Source organism: Numenius arquata, chromosome 1 (assembly GCF_964106895.1).
Source record: "Numenius arquata chromosome 1, bNumArq3.hap1.1, whole genome shotgun sequence".
Classification (NCBI taxonomy): domain Eukaryota; kingdom Metazoa; phylum Chordata; class Aves; order Charadriiformes; family Scolopacidae; genus Numenius; species Numenius arquata.
The window spans coordinates 36,730,678-36,754,417 of record NC_133576.1 but is presented as its reverse complement, the minus strand read 5'-3'; the positions used below and the strand labels follow the sequence as shown (position 1 = coordinate 36,754,417).

Genomic DNA, 23,740 nt, shown 5'->3' with positions numbered 1-23,740 from the left:
GGAAAATACGATGTACAGCTTCTACGGGGTAAAATAATGTGTGCAGTAATTGGCAGTCACCCCAAATTCTTGCGGAAACAAGAAGGAAAACATTAGTCAACATTTCTATAGTTTTACATCAAAGAGAAAAAAACCCCATACATTCTTGGATATTTCTTCTATTGGGAATACTGAAATTCCAGAGAGAACAAGTGAAATAACTACTAGCCCTACATCACCCCCACCCAGCTACCTCCTACCCCACCGCATGTCACTAAACATTCTCTCTTAATAGCTGCTCTCCTCCCAGGAAAGGACTCCACCATGTCCCCCCCCATGATCCAGAAGCATTCCTGCAAGGCCCAGCAGTCAGTCACTGTTATTCTGATTACTCCATGGCAGGCTACAAGTGTACCAAGTGCTTAAGAACAGCTAAGTATAGTTCTTTACACAGGTTTACGTTAACTTTTTTTTCCCCCCAAACACATCTCAAGTTCCCTTGTGTTTAGGGCCAGTTTTGAAGACAGCATAGACACTCCTAATGCAGTCCATTTCCACCATCCACATCAGCCAACTCAACAATTGCTACAGAAGGTATGAACAAGAACTGAGGCCCTCTGCCCATCAATAATATTTAGAAACATGGCTTGTTTAAGAGCGTAATGTTCTTTTACTGATAGAAACTAGTCTTGCTTACTACTTTTAGTCTAATCTTCCTATTTGTCTCTCATGCACAGAGACCTCCTTCATTTATTCCCAAATAATTAATTTCCCTCTCCGCTGCCTAACGGGGAAAGAGTTGCACACAACCTAGCAGACGGATATCCAGTCTTGATCTGAAGACACAAACAGATCAAGAATCTTTTGCTTCTTACTGTTTTCTTTTGACAGTTGATTACTTCTGTTGAAGCGTGTGCCTCATTTCTCACTGGAGTGAGCCCATCTGGGTTTTCAACTGTGGGTTCTTGCCCTGGTTCCAGTGGCAATAGGGTTAGTTTTCATTAGGAGCTGGGATGGGACACAGCTAAGTCAGCCAACCCAAACTAGCCAAATGGTTATTTGCTGTACACTAATCATACTTTCTATATTCCTCTATCAGTATTATTGTTGTTGCTTTCCTCTTTCCTCTGCTGTTCTGTTAAACTGCCTTTATCTCAACCCATGAGTTTTGCCTTTCTTCTGATTCTCCCTCCATAGCACCACTGGGGGCAGGGAGTGAGAGAAAGACCACATGGATCTTTGTTTCTGCCTGGGGCTAATCCACAACAGTTCTCACAGCTCTGTGTTAGCATGCTGTTTTCTTTATATGAAGGTACCATCATAGAATGATTTGGGCTGGAAGGGACTTTTAAAAGTCACCTAGTCTAACCATCCAACCCCCCTGCAATAAGCAGGGACATCTTCAACTAGATCAGGTTGTTCAGAGCCCCTTTCAACCTGTCCTTCAACCTGTCCAGGGATAGGGCATCTACCACCAGTGGTTCACCACTCTCATTGTAAAAAGTTTCTTCCTTCGATCTAGTCTAAATCTTCCCTCTTTTAGTTTAAAACCATTACCCCTTGTTGTATTGCAACAGCCCTGATAAAAAGTCTGTCCCCATCTTTCTTATAAGCTCCCTTTAAGTACTGAAAGGCTGCAATAAAGTCTCCTTGGAGTCTTCTCTTCTCCAGGCTGAACAACCCCAACTGTCTCAGCCTGTCCTCATAGAAGTATTCTACCCCTCTGATCATTTTTGTGGCCCTCCTCTGGACACAATCCAACAGGTCCATGTCTTTCCTGTGCTAAGGGCTCCAGAGCTGGATGCAGTACTCAAGGTAGGATCTCACCAGTGCAGAGGGGCAGAATCACCTCCCTTGGCCTGCTGACCATGCTCCTTTTGATGTAGCTCTGGATACGGTTGGGTTTCTGGGCTGCAAGCACACATTTCCAGCTCATGTTCAGCTTTTCATCCAACAGTACCCCTGAAGTCCTTCTCGGCAGGGCTGCTCTCAATCCCTTTATCCCCCAGACTGTATCAATACCACAGGTTGCGCCAACCCAGGTGCAAGACCTTGCACTTGGCCTTGAACTTCAGGAGGTTCACATATGTCCACCTCTCAAGCTTGTCCAGGTCCCTCTAAATGGCATCCCTTCTCTCAGGGATGTCAACTGCACCACTCAGCCTGGTATCATCTGCAAACTTGCTGAAGGTGCACTTTATCCCACTGTCTGGGTCGCTGATGAAGATATTAAACAGTGCCAGTCCCATACATGATCAGATACCATCATGGTTTTCTTCTCAATTAAAGATCATTCCTTATTGTTTTTTTTCTAGCATCCTTTAAAAATACAGATTGTGGTTCTATTGGCATCTATAACCATTTCCTGAGTCATAGAGCAGCAGTCAGAATGGGTATTTGAGTCCCCAGCACTGTAGCAAAAGTTCAGTTACTCATTCACTGTATCCTATTGTAGTGGGTTGACCTTGGCCAGCTGCCCACCCAGCCGCTCTCTCACTTCCCCTCCTCAACATGATGGGGGAGAAAATAAAACTAAAAAGCTCGCGCATCAAGAGAAAGACAGGGAGATCACTTGGCAATTACCACCACAGGCAAAACAGATTCAACTTAGGGAAAATTCATTAAATTTATTGCCAACTGAAAATAAAGTAAGCACAGGGGTTCTAGGGAACAAGGGTTGCAGTCAGTCCATGACAGCTCCTCTCCGTCCCTCCTTCCTCCACACTTTTCCCCTGCTCCAGTGTGTGGTCCTCTCCATGGGCTGCAGTTACCGTCAGAAGCCTGTTCCAATGTGAATCCTCCATGCATTTCAGCTTCCTTCAAGGTATATCCACTTGCTCCAGTGTGAGATCCTCCACTGGCTGCAGGGCAATACCTCCTCCACCATGGTCTCTCCATGGGCTGCAAGGGGATACCTGCTGGGACATCTGGAGTACCTCCTCCCCCTCTCCCCTCGGGGCTCCCAGGGCTGTTTCTCACACTTTTCCCCTCAGCCCTGGCTGCCAGGCCTCATTTTGCCCTTTCCAACACAGGCTTTCCCAGAGACGCTGCCATCGTGGCTGCAGGGATCAGCCATGACCTGCGGTGGGTCAGTTGGAACCGGCTGTGTCCAGCTTGGAGCAGACCCAGCCACTCCACACAGAGGCCACCCAGCAGCACCACCTGACAGCCCAGCCTGGGCACCCCCATACACCTGTATTGCTCTTCAGAGTTGATGCTTTCTAGATCTCTCACCAACCCCTTTCCAAATTAATGTCCAACATTTCTTATTTATAAAAGAAACAGCTATTCGTATGTACACATTACCAAAAACCACAAGTTTGTGTATAACTATCGTGTCCTTAGTATGTTTTATCACCATGTTTGCGTTAGCCCAAAGTAGTTACAGCAGAAGTTTATAATATGAAAATAAATAAGACGTGAAGACAATTCCAGCAGTGCCATTTACGTACCCTTAGAGTACTGGAATAGCAAAAAATATTTGCATTACAAATAGCACTTGGAAGTTTTTTCCACCCCTTCAAGAAAGGAAACTTTCCTGTTGGACTTAAAAAAAAAAAACAACCCCAAAATGACCACCCCCACACCCTGTTGAAACCAGACGAGAGAACTGCTTCTCCAGTGTCTCCCAAAGTTACTGTTACTCCTGCAAGTCCACACTGAGTTTTGTCCAAGCTTGGTCTAGAATAAAGCCTGAAGTCACAGAATCACAAAATCACAGAATCTTCTAGGTTGGAAGGGACCTTCAAGACTATCTTGTCCAACCATCAACCTAACTGACAAAAATAAACACCCACAAAACAACAAAATGCAACACCATCAAAGTCATTAAGTTATTTTCCTTTTAACCTAGTAAGCCCTATTCAGATTTATCGAAAACTAATTTTCTTTCCACTTCTACCCAAACCTTGTTGTTTCTAGAACAACTACACCCACCCACCCTTTTATCTTGTATGCCAATAGATAAGAAATCGTGTTTATCTATTGAAATAACATTTGCCTTTATGTGTTTAAGATGGGGAGGAGCATTTTGTTCTGAGGCTCTGAGAGCAGCTAACACTTAGGTAGGAAACATTTCTAGGACTCCAGTGTGTGGGTAAAGCCATTTATAAGTTATTGGCACATCAACCTTCTCTGTTTGGACAAAAAGCAGCTCAAATACATGCAATTCACCACTGTATTATATTCGCTGTTTCATGGCCCTGGAAGTTTTTCTCCTCTTTAATAGAGATATCAGGCAACTCACTATCACCGTCTAAGTATTCGTAAGCTAGAAGCCACAAAAAGAAAACATATTTTATGACTTCTGGGGCAGGATCATGCTACTTGCTTCTCACTATGGAAGTTATCACAAAATTACTTTGCATACTTTGTTTTGGGAGCTTGTAGTTGCACAAAGTCTCCATATTTCCCCTTGCATCAAGGGATTTATAGAATACGTGAAGATCCTACTATGCAATGCAGCAAGTACAAAATCTGTCAGAAAAAAAAAAGAAGTTCAACATACACACAGCGCTCCTCCTTACACACACACAAACCACACATATACATGACCCTCTTCAAGAAGCTGTAGAGTTTGACAGTAACTTAAGGTGGTGCGGAGATAGCTGACCGAATTAAAACCATTATATATTCTGTAGAAATACACGAGAGCTCTTCAAAGCTATAGCATCTCTTCCTTAAATTGTCCTTTTAGAAAGGCCTCCGACAACAACTATTCAAGAAACTAAGTTTTAAGCTTTGGATTTTAATTCACCATATAAAGAGCAATAGTGAAAACATGACACATTACTGTACCAGTAAACTTTTTTTTCATGAATTGCCTTTATACAGACTGAAAAAAAAAACCCAACAAAAACCACCCCTGCTCTTACGTGCCAGTAACTCCTTGTGTTTAGAAGTAAATTCCAAAAATACATACTTTCCACTTGATAATTACACACACAGCTGTAAAGTGAAACTACTAACTGGAGGAATCATTAAGGAAAAGCATATTAGTCAAATCAAATCAAAGGAAACAGTGTGCCTGGAGGAAATTACATGAGAACAGAATCAAAACAAAGTTATAAGTACAAGAGAAAAAGCAGTCTTGTGGTATTTGTTTTGCCAAGTTCTAAATAGCAGGTGGTCTAGAGCAAAGCTTAACAAAGGATTTCAGAGGATACTGTAAGTTTAGAAAGTCTGACGTTCCAAGAATAAAGTGATAATGAAGCCAGTTCTCTTACTGCAATCCCTAAAAGAGAATAGGAAACCAGACATCCGTTTGGTGTTCGCATCCTTGAGACACATGACTGCCTCAGGATAAACCGTGGGCAATGTGCTTAGATGGCGATGCAGACTTCTCAGCTATGTAACTACCTACCATGAGGTACTCAATACCTACTAATACCTAGGGTTTTGTCACAGTCACAGCATTTAAACACTCATGTCTGTCTTGGCTCTCCTGTTGTCATATATTTTCCTAAGAGAACTAGTCCATATATTACATAGTCCATAAGTGAGGAAGGGGGGAGGAGAAGCTATTTACCTTTGGACAGAATTAGTTGTGAAACACCTAAAAAAACCCCAAACAAACAAACAATAAACCCACAAAACCCAGAAAAGACTAATTCCCATTCTTCTCGGTAGTTCTAATATGAGGTTGCTACAACCGGAAGGCTACCAACCCTGCTCACGGTGGCATTAGCAGGCATGAGTATATTAACTCTGACAGTTAACAGCAGGTAGCCAGGTCTCAGACCCACTACTCTTCCCAGTCATAGTGCTGTCAGTCAGTGTTTAAGCAGCCTTCATCTTCCATCAGTTCTGCTTGGTGAACGCTAACCTCCACCAGTAAACATGCTTGAGAGAGACCAGGAGTATTCACAGGTTCTGCAGGAGTCTCCTGTGTTGGACCAAATCCTTAAACGATCTCTAAAATTGGTGATTTAGGTACCAAAACACAGGCTGAAATAACTGGAGTAAACCCAGCTTCATTAAATAAACAGAACATAAACATGGCATTAAGACTTCAAATTTTGGACAAGGGCTAGAAGTTATCCCACATCATGGAAAAAAAAGGAAAAAAGCTCAACTTCAGTCTTTCAGTTGTCTTGAGTTATAAAATTTCTTGAATCTTAAAGAATAATAATAGAAAAGGATTTACTTTGGGTAGAGTTTATCCGATTTACAAAAAAAAACCAACCCTGCATATCTTCAGCCAGATAAAACAAATAAGAGAGTAGTCTGAAGGGGGGGCCTACAGGGTGGGAATAAGCAGCCCATCTAAACCCAGATGTGGAGAGCAAGTTTGTATTTTAACAGGCGTGGTGTGACTGCATAAAGGATGGTAATCCAAGAGAGAAGGCACATTTTCTGGCTGACCAGCTAAAGGGGTCTAAAGCACAAAAGAAACTTTAAGAGCTTCTCAGCCGCCCCTTCACTTACGTGCCAGCTGTCAGCAGTGCTTCTGTTGTGTTTTGGAAACTGCTAGATTTAAACAAAGCAAGTTTTACTTGTTCAGACCCCAGAGCTGCTGCAACTTTCTGAGACCTGGTGGTAACACACACAGCTCTTGAGAGCAGCTTAACATGCTGTGAAATACGTGACAAGACTTCCAACACTCTTACTGGCTAATTAGGACATAGACCTTGCAGATGTTCTTAATCAAGGAAGAAAAAGTAGGGAACCTACACCATGTATACATATGCTATCCCTACACCAGTGGCAAATAAAAAAAAAATTTCTAGCAGCTTGAAGAAACTGCCTTTAACAGAGTAGTTTTTAATCCTATAACTATGAAGAAAAGCATTCCTTGATACAAGCAGATGCAGTGCTAGTTTCCTCACACTACAAAGAAGCTGTTCTAGTGTGCCTGTGCTGGCAGCATTTAAAGCATTGAGAAAAAAAAATATAGCTAGTTATTTCCACTCCTTAGTACTAGAAACATAGTATCTTGGTACAACTCTTGGGAAGGACAGAGGTACAGCAGAAGCAGCAGGCTTTTAGATACTCAAAAATTTCGAAGAATAGGGGGATGCAGGGAATAAAAGTTCACTGGCAGAGTAACACAGTTTAATATTTATGTTGTAGTAAGTGCCTTTTCCACAAGGCAATTTATGAATAACCTCATGAAAATCCCTGTAATGAGCCACAATTTGTGCATATAGGTACCTGCTAGCTTTCCCTCCCTTCCTTTTATATAAGCCCTCTCCTAACTCCTGACAATTTTTTTTATTCATGAAGGAATGGACTAGGTTTTTAGAGCGAGAGAAGAGCTGGGGCAGTGGGAAGAAAAATATTTGTTTGGCTTCTCTTTTGGAAGAGCAGCAATTACAAAATCATAATTCCATCTCTACAGCTGAGTATCTGACACACACAAAACTGACCTTCCCCCCACTTTCAGCAAAACCAAAAAAATGTCCCCCAAACCCAAAGGCATTTTCTCCCCTTCCAGCCCAAGCTGAGAGTCATGCACAATGGAGTAATCCTCCACTCACCTCTGCTCAGGAGAGCAAACAATACATTTGAACTTGATAATAAGGCCAGCATCCAGATGGTAGGTCAGTGAGATATCTAACACACACTATGTCTCTTGCTGGGAAGTCAGCAGATATTCTCTTTACTTTTTTTTTATTAGAAGATCAAGTCAAGAGTAACGGTAAAAAAAAATTAAAAGTTATCTACAGATACTCAAGACAAAGCAGCCAAGTTTTAAGGTATCCTGCCTGCAAAACCTCAATTGCAAAACAAAGCAAATTGTCACCCTAAGGTGTACTTTAGGTAGTTCCTCCAAACAGAAAAAAAACTTGACAAGTAGCAGGTTGTTTCTGTAAAACAAGAAACACACAAAAAACAAAACCAAAAAACAAGCTACACCCCAAAACTTAGGCTAAAGTAACAGCGTTTAAATGGCCAAGCCGATCATGGTCAAATAGTTTTTCTTGGATTTATTACATATTACATATCCCGAGGTCTAGAGCCTAATACAGAAAAAAAAATATGCTATTTTATTTAGACATAGCAAAAAAACCAACAATCCTTTACAATCATCTGTTACAGAAAGTAGGTTTTAATCAGCTTCAGTAACTCTGCCTTCGTAATGGAAATCACATGAGAAACAGAATGCAGAACTGCATTTTCATCCAGCCAGGAGTTATTTAAACAGGGGAAGAGAAGCTTCACCAGAAAGTGACTAATAGTGGGATTTCTGTCTGTATTAAAAGCTAATATTGGAGGATCTGAGGAGCTCTCAGTCTCACAGGGGAAAGAAGTTATTGGGCTAAATGCTTTAACTCCAAAGCAGACTAGCAAAGAGGTTTTCATTTACAATGGCAACCTAAGAATGAGTTAATCCTTGGCTTTGTGTGTTGTTTAGTGCAATCTGGAAGGCTAGCACACCAGCTGATGGTGCCTTTATTCTTAACTTTCAAGTTAAGCAAAGAAAAAAAAATCTTAAAAGTAAAAGTAACAAGAGACCGAAGTTTTCAGTGCCAATTATCTGAAGTTATCAGTAGTAGTCCTAAGAGTTTAAGACAATGTTCATGATTCATTTCAGAGCAGACCCCCAAAGACAGTTGGCCCTGGAAACACAAAACTGGAAGTGCTCGTAGAGGAAAAAGTAGGGAATAAAAATCAAGTAGCGTGGGACAAGAAAGAAAAAGATTTAGGTCAGCCTTTCTGAAGAAACTGAACACCAAAACACAACAATTCCAGATAAATCGAACAGTCTCCCAAGTGCTTTCAGCAGTCCCAACACTGAAAGATTACTGAATGAGATGGCGCGGGAAGTGATAAATTTATAATTGATTTTTATGCAATTAAAATGTAAAATTCAATTCCCTTCAAAGTTTGGGGTTTTTTTTTTGCCTCCTCTTTTTCTACTCACACATAAGAGAGGAATAGTTTGAATTCACAGCTTGCAAAGGCTCAGTGTAGAGTGTCCAAATCATGGAGTTTATTCCAACAGATAGACAATCCAAAAAAAGGATATGCTATTAACCAAATAAATATTTATAGCTCGCACTTTTACAAGACCCAAAACTCTGCTACTCTTCTTGTCTCCATGGTAATTCAGAGAGAGCTTCTGGAAACAGGGGATGGGGTTTTAAACTAGTCAGGCTCCCACACAAAAAGGCCTATTTTCCAGCCCTCTCACAGTCCCACTCAACATTGGTTTCCATGGCAACTCAGCAGCACCTCAAAGACCACTTCTAAATGCAGCACAAGCCTATAGCTGCTTCAGCTGTTGCTTATTTTAAGATGCATCAGGATGCTGACAACTTGTGTCTAGTACCATCATGTTTCAAAAGACCACGAGAATAGGCTCTGGGAGTAGAAGCCCCTTGCCACTGCTGTCCCACCCACCTCCTATCACACACTACAGCTGTGATTGGAAGAAACAAAATTCCTAGTTGCATTACTAGATCTAACATTTCAGCAAAACACTTGCCTGTGCAGATACCTAGATAAATTCTTGTAGAATGATTAAATTAAAACAAATGAGTAAATTTAAAAAAAAAAGCTAGGTACCCAGTGCAAGCCAGCATGTTCCTCTGAAGGCAATAGTACTAGTCTGATTTACATCAACTGTAAAATCAGCCCAGAAACACAAGAGAGTCGGGAAACTAGAAGAAACAAACAACTCCCCCCAAAAAACCACACAACCATTCTGGCCCACAACTTGAGATAAAGACCTCTGAAATCTCCAGCAACACTTAAGTGACTTTTGCTGCAATTGCAGAGCAATTTGAAAAGGATAAACGCTTTCTAGAAGTCCATCACTTATATACCTACACACATTACTTATCTAAAAAAGCCTGAAAATAAATTTAGTTTCCTTTCCAACTGTGCAAACCAACATTAGTTACAATTCCAGTAAGCACCATGTGAAACTGAAGTCCCTGCTCATTCAGAACCAGTGAAGTCATTCAGGAGCCCTCAATGTAGCATCATATTTCCAGATGCTAGGAAGAACATCAAGATACTACAATTTTAAATCACTAAGTAGATACATTGTTATAGTTGAAGGAATGTCTCTTTCCATAGTTAGTCTTGTTCATTTAAGCTGGACTCTTAATTCCTTGTGTATCCTCAGCCCCTTCTCAAATTTAGAGCAGTTTTTCCTCAGGTCTTCTCAACCCCTTTTTGATTAACGTCAGCATTTCTACAAGGAGCTTTCAATGCAGAGGATGAGTACATATAAGTATGTATTAAATTCTGGCTTCTAAAGGTGTAGGAATAGCTAAATAACCAGAATTGTGCATTGCAAACAGATCCCCAGTGGCAGGTAGGGTAGCTAATTTGAGCAACTATGCCCAAATGTGTCGTTTTTCAGCCAAGTGTAATAATCGAAGCCAAGTCAACATTGTCACCTATGTCCTCCACTGAAGGGGATGATACGTCTGAAATACAGTAATTTAAAAAGAAATTGTTCTCTCTGAAGCAAATATTGACCCAGAATACAGTTCTATACTAATATGCAACAGACATAAGAATAACTCTTTGTGGTGAGTTTTTAAAGAGGGCTTTGCACAGGCTCTCTCCTATGCAATTTTTGCTGACTTTGGGACACACTGTGACTTCATTCTAGCTAGCATGTTCATTAAAAAAGTAGTCAAGAGTCTTCCCAAAAACAGTAGGATGCTTTTTAAATACAAATACTCAGCAAGAGCCTTGTGCAATGCTTTGTGAATTTGGGATTTCTGAGGAGATGTTTCCAATACCTAGGGCTGGTGGCAGTGTTCTCACTTGAGCAAGTTTCACTTGAACTGTGAATTTTAGGCCTGCATCCTATTAGTGATAAACAGTACTAAAGTCAACTTTTTAACTTGTTTCCTCTAGACTACAGACCAGATTCTTCGCTAATATGAGCTGGGAACATGATGACCACTTCTCTCCTGGCCAAAAGGATTTGGTGAACCCTTCCTAATAATCCAAATGCAATTGCCAGATTAGCTCATCCCATTTTCATTCACACATGGTCTCTTACACTGCCAAGTTTGTTCAATTGTCTCTTCCTGCCAGAAGCAGCAAACAGTCATGTTTGATGACTATTATTTTCAATCAACATCGTAGTTTACAGTACAAATGCATATCTTTAGCCTCAATTCTACAGGCCTTTAATAGATAATTTAGTTCTTTGATATCAAGTTTTATAGAAGCACCTTCTGGGCACATTTGAACAAGACTGAAGCCACTCCTTAAGTTCAATTAAGGCTGATACATATCAAGAGGACCTAGAACAAACAGAAGATGTTTTGCACGCTTAAAGGAGAAGGGTGATTAGAAGAAATCCTCCGGAAGGTAGAGCTAGGAACAATAGGTCACAGTATAATATGTGCCAAGTTTTCCTTAAAGGGGATGAAGACAGTAAAAACAAAACAAAACTAAACCACTACAGTCTTCATCGCATTAAAAGCTACCCAAGCAAAACAACATATGGGTATTCAGATTAGAAAACATTAGAAGAACAACACTGGAAAGTTACACAGGAAACAGGTATAAACATAATAGAGTAACCCTGTGCTGTTTGTTTATTTTTAAAACAAGCATAAATGTTAACTTGATGATCATCACAGCTTTCCAACAGAAGAGGTGTGTTAGGAACCACATCCTCAAGAATATTTGCATAAGGTTCACTAATGAAACACTGCTGCTTTGCATCAGAAGGGAAAACTCAGTATGTGAGCTAACATTCACAATTCACTGGTTTGCTTTGATGATCTTGTCTGCAGTTACTTAAACTAAAAAAGTACCAGCTGTTTCAGTCCCACAAAAATGAAACAAAAAAGTTGTCAGCAAGTCTGTAATGCTGTAGAACTACCTCAAAAAAACATAAGTCAGGAGACATAATGATTTGTATAGAAGGCATAGACTTTTCAGAATTAAGTAGTTGATCTAGTCACAGTTCAGAGACAGAAACAGTACCAGGAACGTGTGGTGCTAGGAATTTTTTAATTATTTTTTTTTTAAAAAGCCATACCTGACTAAGAATTCAACCCCCTGGGTCACTACCTTCTCAAGCACAACTTAAGATTTAAAAGTCTTGTGGTTATATCTGGAATACTCTACATTGTACATAGGATATAATATCATCAAAAACCACATGTTAAATTTCTAGAATACTTGTTAGAGGCAATAGATCAACACATTTCATGAAACCATGACTCCCAGGTAAGCACATATGCCACTTTAAACTACTGTTTTGCCATCTGCCTTGCCTACTTCTGCCCATATTCCCTTTATAACCAACTGCTCCTGAAATATTGATGCTCTAGAAACTTGTGTCACACTATTATTGCTTAAACTGAAGTTTCCTTTAGAAATAAGACCAAGTAATACTGCTTTGAAGGTGCTTGTGCTCCTTCAACTCAGGTGAACTAATTTCAGTTTAAAGATCTCTTTTTGAGAAAGATGACTGAAAAACAGGCCAAGGACTAAACCTGTCTAAACTGTTTGCCAGCAGACACACATCAGCATAAGCACTGTGATCACATGGAACTCAAACTCAAAATAAGGTCTTCAGAGTTCAGCTCTAAATTCACAGAACAATATATTTTAGTAGAGGATCAGGGAACATTTACATATTTATTCCCACTGCTGTTGCAGGGCTGAGCTTCTTGTAATGAGCCTGGATGGTACAGCTCAGCAGAGCTATGAGTGGTCAAGAAAGGCAGCAAGGGAACAAGATGGCTTGTTGAATAATAGATTGCTACCAGCATTTCTCTTCTAGAAGCAGAACTCATCACCAACTAAGTAAAAGTTCAACAGTTCTGCTGAATACACCTTTGTAAAATAAGCACATAAGCATTTATGATTTATATTTATGAGCACCAGGTATTGTTTTAGGGCAGATAAGAAACAGGTTCCCTACAAGAAAAAAAATAATTACTCTTTCACAAGAAAGAGGATCCAATTCAGAGGTTACATAGCCAAGTCTACACATATCTTCTACTTAAACAGTCTGATTTCTTAACTAACCCCCTTGACACATTTAGCCATAGGAGCTTCTTTGGATACTATCTGTCCCTCCAGCACACATTTCCCGTCCCAAGGCAGGGGCAGCTAAAAAAAAAAAAACAGACTATCTACCCTTCAGTCACCACAACTGACCATCTAAAATAATCAGATTTCATACCACATTTTTACATACAGGATTTCAGCAGGGGTTCTCAGATGATTAGACCTACACCACAACTGAAGGTGTTTTAGTTACCAACATATCTATATTTGACATCCTATTTTAAATACTATGCCTGCAAACAGGGCTACTAGGACTCCAGTTAACTTCTTTATGTACGTATTTGACACACAAGCTACACTGTTAGTTTGATTGATACTCTCTAGTTACAATTGGTCCCTCTCCTTCTCTTTGTATTCATGCAATGTGACCTAATTCAGCTTCAAAAGAAGGGCAAATTTCTCTTTAGCCCCCCAATATTTTATTTTGTTAATATAATATTACTGATTGTAATATCTAATTTCTGCTGGAATTCATGGGTACAGAATTCACAGGTACAGGGGGAGCATACACTGATATATGCAATCAGTAGTTAAAGATGCCAATAAGAGCCAAGTTCAACTTTGTGTCGTTCCCCCCAAAGAAATTAGATGAACTAAAAACCAGTTGTATTCAGATTTTATCAAATGCTAGGCTGATCCTAAATACTGACTTATTCCCAGATTTCCAAAGTGAAGTGTTAAACAACCTTTTGGGTTTAGTAGATTTTGTTATGTAGATATTCTTTTAGGTTCTATTATTTTACTAGAAGACAAAGTATCTGTCTTAAAGCCTTATGACTTTTTATTAGAAAAAATATAAGTTCACTGTGACTTTTTTGTTGGACTGAAGACTAACTTAAAGAGGTAAGAAAACCCCACCTTCTGTGCAGCTTTGATGTTCCATAGAAGACATTAAGTTAGCTTTATCTAAGAAAAATGTCCTGCACCTGAAAGTCTGTACGTATAAGAACTGGCCACCCCACTCCTCTTTCTCTGTTTATATAGCTTTCCAAAACTTTGAATAAACTTTAAATAAGTTTAAATGCTTATAAAGATACATCACTCCATTCCTCTCTCACAAAAATCAGTGCATTCTCCCAACAGCTATTAGTCTTAGAAAGCCACTGCACTCTTTGGCAACTGGGCAAAACCTTTGTAGGACTGCTTTCCCTTCCTTCTCCCCCCTAAAAAAAAAAAAGGGGGGGGGGGGGGGGGGGGTGGCACTAAAAATTTGAATACAGCTGGAAAGCAAACAGCAACTGTGTGTGGATTGTTACAGTCTTGAGGACTCAGCTAGAGATACAACTAGACCATGAATAAAATAAGAAATAGAGTATGCAGTGACAGGGGAAAAGTAGAGCTGAAAACAATTTTTTAGTTAGTCTCTCTACATATGATGCTGAGCCCCTGTTGCTAAACAACTTCCCCAGATGACTTTTATCCCCTACAACATTATTTGTTGAAAGGCTCCAAAGACAAGTGCTATAAGTACATTAACTTCTGGAAGTACCCTGAGCCATCACTTCAACAACGCTTATACAGAATATATAGTAAGAATCATATTTATATCTTATGCCTAATACGTTTCAGAAGACTTCTGTATCACTTGATTCAAACAGCAGTAGTTGACATCCAGGACATAGGTCTTATTCAGAAAAGGCAAAAAATAAGAATAAAGCAATTTGTTTTTAAATGGAATTACATGAAGTCCTCTTAGACTGTATGGCAAGTAGCAAACCTGTATACTAATGCAGCCCAAAATGTTGCTTCTTGACATCTAAGCATACTTCCACTATGGATGCATCTGCTTACTGCTCTCTAACTCCTCTCCCAGGCACCAACTTTGATGCTACCAGTGGATTTGGAATGTCTGAATTTGCTTTTCTAGTCACTCCAATACTACAACAGCATCATCTTAATCTTATGAGCCCTTACTACTGCTTGGCTGTCCCAACCCTCTCCTCTTATGTTTTCAGATGCTGTATTACTCTATTCCAACATTGAAATATTGTTTTTCCTTTCAGGAACCTCTCAAATAATTACAACATTCTTGTTTATCAGTGAATCACATTACACCAGGGAGGACCATTATGTTGGTGAACAGAAGGCAACTGCAGCATTCATTGCAAGACACAAAGAATACTCAAATAGTGACTAAAAATAAAACATTTACCTCTCACAAAAATAGTTACTGACATTTAAATGGAAAAAACCTACTAAATCTTCTCAGAGGATAAAGACCTTTTCTGCACAAAGTCTTCAAACGTATAAGCATTGCTATTTGTGATCTTTTAATTGGATTTTCTGTGGACATTAAAGGAGAATGAAAGAAAAAAAACACCCCCACACACACCTCTTCCCCACCTTCCAAGGAGAACCCTATCATACATGTTTGTTCTTTAAAGAAAAGCAGGGGGGATGAACAGACACACACAAAAAAAACCCAACAAAACGCACAAAAGAACTCAACCTAGCAACATTTATCAGACATTTTTGTTTCTGAACAGTGCTAAGCAGATATCAGTGATGTCTTCCTATGATATTCTACTACTTCAGTTTTAGACATAATCCTCCTCTATTCAATTATTTCTACAGTTAAGAGTTGCAGACATCTGAAACAACCTGGAGCTGTTTATGTGCAGTGTAAGTCACTGATTAGTTATAATCTTCTAAGTCTCAAGCAATGAAATATATGCATTTATCTGTTAGAATTTACTAATTTATACCCTTTTCCAAATCTTGACATATAGCATCTCAATTGGCAGAACATCACATTAAGATTTGTTTAATTCAGCAGCAGCATTTAAAGACTCTTCAGTCATGTTACATTTATTACAGAAAGCATATATTTCCGTTTAGAATTAACTTGCTTACCTTAAGAGTTAACTTAATTAATGCACACACCTTTCATATAGCATGGGTCGGCCAAGTGCTTTATTCTCAGCAGGGCCTGACTTTCTCCCAACCTACATTTTCAAATGTTCAAGCTCTCAAGCAAGCTCAACACCAGTCAAACCCAACACCAGCAAAGCTCTGTAGCATGAAAAAGGTGTCTCAGAACACCCCAGTCAACGCCACTGAGCAATGCCTCAAGCCAGAGCTGTAGGGGCTCCCAGCCAGCAGCCCTCCACAGGTCTTGGCATACCAAAGCTCATGCTCTCATCCCCAGCCACTGTGCACTCTCAGATTTTTCTGTATTTATGCAGGGAAGCAGCCTCCCCAAACACAGAAGTATAGCCCTTTGTTATTAATGACAGCTTGCTTTAATCCCAGTTTCAAAGTGTGAACCACCACCAGTTTGAATGGTATCAAAGCTGCATCAAAGCCCTGTCACACTCCCCAAAATCCCAGTCAATCTGGCACAAGGGAAACAAAACAAGAACCACAAACAAGAAGCCATGAGTTTAAAAGATAATTTCTCACCTTTGTGGTTGACTAGGGGTAGAAAAAAAAAAATCAGTTTAGATGGCCCAATAATCAGAAGGCAGATAACCAATAATTACTTTTTAAGACCATTTTATAGAAACAGGAAGGGTACTGGAGCACAAAAGCTAAGCATAGTATGCACCTATACGCACCTACACATTCTACAGATGTCATTCCAGATGATACGGTTTTACTCATTTTTGCCAGTACTGTTACTGGAAGGCTTCAGTTATGAACTAGGGAGTCCAGAGGTAAGTACTGTCTATACATTCAAGTGGTAAACTGCTGTCTAACTCTCATAACGTGATATGCAGAAAACTAGAGTTTGAATACGTTTCCTCATATGTTTACAAGTATGCCAAGCACAAGCACTTCTCCAACTCTAACCCAGCTCTAGCCAACATACACAATGTTATGACTTAGCATACCACCTCCAAGAGTTTCACCCAATTTGTGTCTGCAGGCTGACACACAATACATAATCATTTTGGTTTCTTTATAATGTTAATTCAAGCAAAAGTCACTTCTCAAATATGCATGTTCCATCATGAACATGAACATGTTCATCCAAGAACTATGCTAGCAATTCACAAACAGCAAATATAGTCCCTATAGTTAACATTATCTGGTACTAAACCAACCCTATGATACATCACTTTCCATCCACACAATAATGTTTTGTTTCCCTGTGAGTCTGATCCAGTGCTTTGCATGTGCTTGAGAGCATGTTAAACCCTTAAGAAATTAATCCAAACAAAAGCTACATAAATATATCTGTTGATTTCATACCTATAGGGTCTGTTCTTTCCAGCTCAAGTCTGACCATTTCTTACTTTTTCAAACAGCTAGGATCAAACTGGAAAACTGCTAAGTTCTGAAGTTGTAAAAAGCAAGCATTCAAAAGGTTTATTACCAGATCTGCCTATCATGTTTTCCCCCGTGAATAACCTTTGAGAGAAACTGAGTGACTACTTTAATTCCTATTAACCAGGAGGAGTTACAGCCTCACTAGTGGTCCAACAACTACTGCTATTGTATTACTTGCTGTTGTTCAGAAATGGCTATTTTCCCCTTCTTACTTCTCCAAGAGCTCCTTCACCTCCCAGTGTGTGTTAGAAACTGACAAGTGAACAGGACCAGATGTTCAGCTGCCAAGCTCACCTTCTGCCTGATTTAAGAAGTTTTATATAAGCACTCAAGTGCTCAATGATATACTGTGAGCACAGAGGTGACAGACCTCATTGGAGAAAATTCACTCCAGAAAGAGAGTGGCTTTGGAAATACAGGTTAGCACAAACACTGGCAATCCTCCAAATGTTCCTCCAGCCTCACTTGCTGTCTCATCCTTTGAAATGAATATGTATTTCCCTAAAAAAACCACCAGTATTTAGATGATAGAAACAAATAATTTGTCTTTATTACAAGGCACCATAATATTTGCTTTAAGCTTCCTGTGGTGGAATTACAGCACAATCACGTACAACATTTTGAGGAAGATGTGATAGGCTTTTCTGCAGAAGTGTTTCATTAAAACGGAGAGTTCTTTGTAAAGTACCTGGGATGGGAAAAGTCATGTCAGAAAGTAAAACTGTAACAGAGCTGAGGGGCAGTGGGAGAAGGTGACCTACACAGAATAGAATTAATTACTGTTAAATGAATTGCCTTTCAGCTTCCACATAACATTTTCCTCAGTTTCCATTAAAATGCTAACCCCATTATAAATTAACCACTAAACTAGAAAGTCAGAACTTGTAAACAATCTATTTTCCCACATCTATGCAATAATGCAACAAAGTTATCACGGTGGAGAAAAAAAAAACCAAACCCCAACTAGCCAAACAAGATAAAACAGCAATAAGATAGTTCATTGTCTACATCCACAGGGACACTATTTTAAGCAACTTTTTTTTTTTAATATTGTTGTATAACTTCAAGGGAACCTTAATTTAGCCATTCAATATGGCCCTGACAAATAGCCTGCAGTGACAAATACAAATGTCTACCTTGGGTTTCAATTGTTTTGATATACAAGACATCTATATTGCGACGTGGACATTTCTGGCTGCGTGAACATTTCTTCATAATCTTCCTTTACGTAAGCATTTACTCTGGAGTCACCTCTAGCACTGCTAAGAGAAAGTACAACACTAAGACTTTGAGAAAAGTACTCCTAAATGGGATCGCCAGCTGCAGGGAACTGACGATGAACAGACTGTCTCAAGAAGTGCTCCAACAGAAAGATGACATTTTGAGCATTTGATGGACTCTAAGTAGATCATGGCATATCTAAACTTTCAAATCCCAGTTTCATAACTAAATTACTATTTGTTCCTGCTCCTCCAAAAGCACTGACAACCCAAACCTACACCCACCCACCCCCAACAAGGTAAGCTTGCTTACTGCTATTGTGGAAGACTCACATGCATGTCACTATCCACCTTCAGTGAATATCACTGTACTATATCACTATTATTTACTCATGTGAAACTATGAGAAAACTGGATAATTTTTTTTTTTTTAAATTAGTTGTACAAAAAGCTCCTCCCATACTTAAGAGAGCTACTCTCTCGTGACCACCAGCACTTGAGAAGAGGCTAAGGCACTTGGGACACCCTTTGAGGAAGGGTAAAAGCCTTCTCTAACATTTTTAGCTCACTTCTTTAACAAAATGACTGCACACGCTCCCAATAACATTTGAAATTAATCAGTGGACACAGAAAACTTTGGTAGCTCTAGGTCACAGAAGATGATTGTACATGTTTCAAGTTGGTCAACTAAAGAGAAAAGGTGAAGTCAAAGTTCAACTGCTTGCGAGTTCCTGCCTAGTCATTTGCGATGCCATCAGGCAGTTTCTGCAGCAGAACCTGGCAGTTACTGTGTTACTGCCAAAACAGTCTGCAGTAGGAAATATAGGTATAATACAGGAAACTATTGCAAAAATATCTTTGTGTAATTCAGTTAGATAGCCAATAAGAAGACCTCATCCAGGCTCAATTAGATCTGCTAATCACAGAGGTAGTTTTAACTCTCATTATTAATGCCAGATGCCCTATGGTATTCACAATTACCAGCAATACATGCCCTATGACATGAACAAAGAATTGTTGCAACGTTAAAACTGAGAAAATACGACCTTGAAGGTCAAGTGACAGCAAAATAAAGTCTTCCACTTCCATACATCCACCTTAAACAGAAGAAAACAAGAGGAATTGCAGTTGTCTTGATATTACATTTCCAGATATGTTTCCTCTATGCCGTGAGGGAAGACAGTCACCCTTGTTTTTTCTTTCACATATCCAAGAGCAGCCTGCGGGGCCAGTAACCTGAACTAAGAACGCTGCAGAGCCAGCCAGGGACCAGCTTGCTCTACTGGAGAGAGGGGAAGAAGAGAGACAAAGCCCTTACCACAGAACAGCATTGCTTCTGGCTAAGTCCTCTCAGATGAAGATTCCTTTCAAGTATTGTGCCTAGGTTTAAGGGAAAGAGCTTGACTTGCTCCAACACAGCAAAGGCAATGATTTCTGAGAGACATGCCAATAACACAGCCAAAAACTTCTTCTGAGCCCTAACCAAGAGGGTGAAATTGAGACCCCACCTGGAGTACTGTTTCCAGCTCTGGAGTCCTCAGCACAGGAAAAACATGGACCTGTCAGAGCAGGTCCAGAGGAGGGCCACAAAAAAGATCAGAGGGATGGAGCACCTCCCCCATGAAGAAAGGCTAAGAGAGATAGGGTTATTCAGCCTGGAGAAGAGAAGACTCCATGGAGACCTTATTGCAGCCTTTCAATACTTAAAAGGGACCCACAGGAAAGATAGGGACAATCTTTTTAGCAGGGCTTGTTGTGACAGGAAAAGAGGTAATGGTTTTAAACTAAATGAGGGAAGATTTAGACTAGATCGAAGGAAGAAATTCTTTACTATGAGGGTGGTGAACCACTGGAAGAGGTTGCCCAGAGAGGTGGCAGATGCCCCATCCCTGGAAACATTCAAGGTCAGGTTGGATGGGGCTCTGAGCAACCTGATCTAGCTGAAGATGTCCCTGCTTATTGCAGGGGGGGTGGACTAGATGACCTTTAAATATCCCTTCCAACCCAAAATATTCTATGATTCTATAAGCTAGAGAGGAACAAGTCTCCCTTTTAAAGACAAGAAAGTCTTTCAACCAAGTTCTTAATTTTTATCCATTTTAGAAGTATTCTAGTATCTTGTGCAGTGTCACCACAGTCATAAACAAAAAGAGTTAGGCTGAACATTGTTAACAAACATTGCTTTTCTGTAGTAAATTATCATTTGTTTGTTTATATTTAAGAAGCTTACCATTACCTCACAGCCTATCACAAAATCATGGAATTGTTGGAGTTGGAAGGGACCTCTAGAGATCTAGTCCAACTCCCCTGCTAAAGCAGGATTGCCTAGAGCACATTACTCAGGACTGCATCAAGGCAGGTCTTGAAAGTCTCCAGAGAAGGGGACTCCACAACCTCCCTGGTCAGCCTGTTCCAGTGCTCTGTCACCCTCACCATAAAGAAGTTCTTCCTCATATTTGAGTGGAACTTCCTACGTTCCAGCTTGTGCCCGTTTCCCCTCGTCCTGTCACTGGAAACCACTGAAAAGAGGCCGGCTCCATCCTCCCTCAAACCACCCTTTAGACACTTATAAGCATTAATAAGGTCTCCCCTCAGCCTTTTCTTCTCCAGGCTAAAGAGCTGCAGCTCTCTCAGCCTTTCCTCATAAGGGAGATGCTTCAATCCCTTAATCATCTTTGTTGCCCTACATTGGACTCTCTCCAGTAGCTCTCTGTCTTTTGAACTGGGGAGCCCAGAACTGGACGCAGTATTCCAGTTGTGGCCTCACCAGTGCAGAGTAGAGGGGAAGAATGACCTCCCTTGACCTACTGGTCACACTCTTCCCTATGCAGCCCAGGATCCCATTGGCCTTCTTGGCAACAAGGGCACATTGCTGGCTCATGGATCCACCATACTATCCACCAGGACCCCCAGATCCTTTTCCTCAGAAGTGCTTCCCAGCAGGTCCATCCCTAACTAGTCTGTGCAGGTTTGTAGACTACTAGCAGTCTATAGCAAAGGATACCGTTTCTCAATAAAAATAACAAGAGAAGGAATCTTCCTTTGATGTCTCTTTCCCCTACTCCCTCTCAAAAAAAAAAATAGGTAGTCTAGTTTATAGTATTATGTTGTACAAATATTACTAGAGAAGTATTCAGTCTTACAAACTTAAGAAATCCCATCTCACCTGAATATGGACTCCGATTTAGAAATCGGAGTAAGTCCCTACCAAGTTAATCCAGCAAACAAATTTTTCTTGTCAGAGGCAAGGCACAAAAGGCTTTTTTGGCCTTGAACCTCTGTATCTGGCTGAAAGATTCCTGTGCACTAAGGAGTGTTTCTTTTAAAACCAAAAACAAAAAAACCACCCCACACTCACCTTATTTATTGCTCAAACTGCCCCTGTGAACTCCATCAAATGTTTATGTAAGACCGCTATTTATTGCCCCTGCATTGTCCTCACACAGACACATTGTACTGGATTTGCTTCCAGCATCACCAGCTTAAGTTTAATTTCTACTGCACACTAATACAGTAGAAAAATCACACCTGGAAGTTTCACAAAAAGGCCAGTTCATCAGTACATACTACCTTCTCCAGAGATTAATAACAATCATTTCTGTACATTTTCTAACTATCTTGCCAACAGGGCTCACAAGTCTTACTCTGTGGCACCTTTTAAAACTTTCCAGATAACATCAGTTTCAGGAGCTCATGCTGACAGAGAATATGACTGATGACCTCCAACTCCCTTACTTTCCCCTAAATTAAAGGTGAAAGAGAAGCTTTAACTCAGAGAAATCACTATTTTTGCAGATCATTTATGTTGCCTTGTAGGTTCTCACTGAAAAGTAATCCAAACCTCATCTACCTCAGCACTGTTCTCGGCTATGCTGATGTCCTTTCACCAACAGCTCTTCATTTCCACAGCTAAACTACCAAGCAAGTTCTCTAGACCTGATCCACAATATAACATTCACATACTTCAGGTATCAACCACTACTTTCTTTTCCTCATTAGTTTCTGCCCATTCCCCACTACCTCCTTGGCATACTAGGCCCCAGTCCCACATAAGAGACCACTCAGCCCATACATCACCTGACTTGGACACCAGTTTTACTCAGTCATATGTTCACATGAACAATAATTCAGCCACAGGAGCAGCCCTGATTGCCTGGATTTCTGCCTGGATTTCCTCTGGCTCACTCAAACAATCAGCATTTGCACACCCTCCTACAGTTGCTTTCTTCATGCAACAGCTTCTTATCAGCACTTTGCCGGTAAACTTTCTCCCCACCTGGTGTTTCTTGGGAATTGGGACAGGAAGAGGGGAAAAAAAAAAATATAATGCAAGTCTGACAACAATGTAGGCATCAGACTTTGATCCACTGTACTGCTTCCAAACCACCCTCTATTATTTCCTCACTGCTCAAAGCCAGCACTGCCAGCAGACACAACTAACCAGAAAGCCGAGCAGCCTGAAGGCACTGAAACCTGTCACCAAAAAAACCATAGCAGCCTCATCTGCTCAGATATACCCATGCAATTAACAACAAAGAAAAAAAAATAATCAAAGAACATAATTTTTATCATTATTTACTACATGAAAGAGAAAGTCTGTGCTAGGTGCCCATCTAACAGCCCAACAGTTCCATAAGGTCTCGTAAAAGCAAAGAGAAGGGAAAAGAAAAACCACCACCAAACCAAAGATCTAACAGCCACACGTCATTCCAAGTCTCTCCTCGACAGGACTCATCTCTCCTCTGCAAGGAAAAAAGCAGTTTCCACACAGAGAAGTTCCTGTTAGGTGAGGAGGAATGAAAGGTAAACTACACAACATACCCAGCATCAGCACTATCGATGTCCCACATTCACAACAGATTAATAACCCGTTCCAGGCTGGAACCAGGCAGTCACTCCATTGCAAGGCTGTGCTACATAGTTCTTTTCAAAAGATTATCTCCACGTACAGCCTTTTTCCCCTAAAATATCAGCAAGGCACAAGAAGGATACAACAGAAACACAGTAAGACACGATCTGAAAGCGACAGCCTTATCACACAATCAGCACTATTAACACTGTATATTAATTCACTGCTTCTTCACAGGTATGTAGCTCTGCAATCTGTTTTGTTTTTTTTTTTTTTTTTTCTTATTTGCTTGTACTTTCTGGGTGGGGCAGCTTTTACCAACTTATTTTAATATCCTTTTGTTTTTAACAAGGTAGACACCAGGACCATAAAAACATTGGAAGCATAAGCCTGTCCTGGAGCTGCAGCATCCAGTGCT

General features: G+C 40.3%; 1 protein-coding gene across 2 annotated transcripts in view; it reads right to left on the bottom strand.

Annotated features, from left to right (window-relative positions):
- JAM2 (junctional adhesion molecule 2) overlaps positions 1-23,740 on the bottom strand; it is a 41,801-nt gene that overhangs the window by 17,450 nt on the left and 611 nt on the right. The window lies entirely within an intron of this gene.